Source organism: Pteropus vampyrus, unplaced genomic scaffold (genome assembly GCF_000151845.1).
Source record: "Pteropus vampyrus isolate Shadow unplaced genomic scaffold, Pvam_2.0 Scaffold6, whole genome shotgun sequence".
Taxonomy (NCBI): domain Eukaryota; kingdom Metazoa; phylum Chordata; class Mammalia; order Chiroptera; family Pteropodidae; genus Pteropus; species Pteropus vampyrus.
In genome coordinates, this window is record NW_011888787.1 from 1,382,654 (window position 1) to 1,385,525 (window position 2,872).

Here is a 2,872-nt window from a genome sequence, read left to right on the forward strand (position 1 = left end):
GAGCAGGATGTGCAGGCAGGAGGAGGCGGGTGGGCCCGAAGAAGGAACAGCCTGCACTGGCGTGGGCTCTGCAGAAGCACCGCCTAGGCTGGAAGCTCCAAGTCCTGGCCTGTTGTTGGAGCATCACGTTAAAGAACCTGCGATGGGCCAGGGATTGGTGGGAACGTGGTCTGGAAGGCGGGCAGGGGCTAGATGTCGAGAGGCCTTCATCTGCTGTCCTAAGGCACTCGGCATTCTTCCACGGGTCCTGAGGAGCCACGGAATGGTCTTAGGGAAGGGAGTGACAGAGGTTTATTTGGGACGGCCAACGCTGGCAGCGCTGCTGAGAAAGGGTTTTATGGGCGACTCTCTGAGGTAGGAGGGAAGGCACGAGACGATGAGGGCCGGCACCAAGGCCGTGTGCGAGGGACGGAGAGGTACGCTCACATTCAGGAGGTGTTATGGAGGTGACGTTGACGGGATCTAATGATAGGCTGGAGGGAGAGTGAGGCACGACGTCCAGGTTTCTGGCTTGAGAAAGTGGGCGCACAGGGGTGCTGGGACCACACTCAGTCATTTCCGGAAGTAGCGTCCATTCCGCCTCAGGCTGGCGTCAGCTGCGTCCCATTTCGTTAACGTTTCATAAATCAGGCCTTTGTTTCTTGCTTAGATTCTCGAAGCATCCTCTTAATCTCGTTCAATCCGTCCTACACCCCGCTGCCAAAGTGACCTTCCGGGGACAGCTGAACGAGAATCTCCTAAGGTGGCTCATTGAGTACTGAATGGTTTCCAAGTCCCATAACCCGACTATGCAAACTCCTTGTAGGGAAGGGCTGGGGACCTGGGCTTTTCCCCTGAAACAGTCTCATTTTCCAGAGCGGGTCAGGCATATCCCACGTGAAGCAGTTAAATGTCCAACGGCCTTTAGAAGGGGAATGGAATTATTGTTCTCAGGGGGACAAGGGAGGGAGCAGAGGTGCCCCCAGGCGATCCTGGTCTCTTCCCATCATGCCTTTCCAGGCATGTCTTCCATTCTCCCCTGTGCTCTCGGGTCTGTCCACACTCAGAGTTGCCTAAAAACGAGTCCCCTTTCCCACCTGTGTCTCTGCAGACTCCATCACCTCCACCTGGAATATTTTACCCCACATTCAACATCCAGCCCAAATGTAAGGGCTCCAGTGAGTGCCCCGCCCAGATGGAACCTTCTAGAAGTGTCTTACCTCTTTTGGGCACTTTGTCCATTTGACTATACAATACCGACTATGTCTCATACTTTATCGCCCCCATTGACCAGGAATACCGATGAAACACTGGAAGCCTTAGGTCTCGGTCCAGCCTGCAGGTATATATATATATATATATATATATATATATATATTGTTAAGGGTGGAAAATTTTCAAGTGAGCCAACTAGCTAAGTCAGCTACAGGGAAGAAATATCTTTAGATACCAGAAATTGTCCCACTTGCTTGTGTGTGGTTTAGGAAGTGTATTGTATAAGATATGAAGATGGCCAATGTCTGCTTCTGTAATCCGCTTCTGTAATCCACTTACTTGTTAACCAGGGTGTGGTACTAGGTGATGTATTGTGCTAATGGCCAACTTCTGCTTCTGTAATCTGCTTGCTTGTCCTAGGCTTTATAACTAACTGCCTCACTCTCAAACCCCGCGGTTGATCTCCTCGAACCCTGCCAGGTAGAGAGTCAGTCGCCAGCCGGCTAATAAAGGCTCATAATTAATCTCAATTGGCTCTGTGGGTCTTAGAATTGTTCGTGCCATAACATAAATATATATATATATTTAGTTTGTACTCCCTTTGTTCATCAAAATTAATTTATATAAAAATTATAACCTACATCAAACATACAGAACAGTACAGAATATGATATAACGTATGCACAGGACCAAGCAGCAAGAACGGACAGATTGCCTCCAACACCTCACCACCCACGTTTTAAGAAATAAAATATTACACATACAATTTGAGCACTAGCCCACACACCCTATTCCCAGAGCCGGTCTTCACACTGTTTTTAGAATCTTGAACGAGTTGCCAATATTTAAAAGTAAAGAGATTTCACATAAAGATCGGAAAGCTTTTGCTTTCTTTACAGAGTCAAGATCTGGTAGGGAATTTGGGGTACATTCCGATGTGAATCAGCAGGCGCTCCATAGCTCCCCTCCCCTGCCCCAGGCAGAGTGTGGGCTCACATCACACTCCCCACCACTCCTGAAGGCCTCTCAGCCACAGGCCGCTCCACCTACCTGTGGGTGTCAGGCTCCTGCAGGCATGAGAGCTCACCATCTTCCTGTAAACCCTCTGAAGTCAAAAACTTTATTACTGGAACCGTACCACTAACTTGCTGAAAAACCTCCAGAAACCAGTTGTTTACCCCTCTGTGCCTCCATTTCTTCACACGTCAAATGAGGGTAATGAGCACCTGCTCCAACCGTTACGAGGATTAGCACACGAAGTGTTTAGAACGATCCCTGGAATATAATTCTCCTGCTAGAGGCCCCTAGTCTTTAATCCAAACGGCTGGGCTAGATGTTTTGGAATTCAGATTTCTTTTGGATTTGAATAAGGTGATAAGTATATATACCATAGATTACATAACACCCCCAGCAGGATCTGGGCCAGCCCCTAGTAATTAAACACACTGAAGTTTCTGCAGAAAAAACCATGGCTATTCACATGAAGAGTGATATGGCCTCGCATAGCCCATCCATTTCAGGGTGGGCCATGCTCCCTGGAGCAGTCAGGGTGGGGCACCCCGGGGGTGGGGGATGGGGGCGGGGGGAGCGGGGGCAGAGGCCAGCCCCAATCCAGAGCTGCCCTGCCCCTCACCCCACTTCCGCTCTTTCTTGGGTATTTGGGCTTATGAGAAGAGAG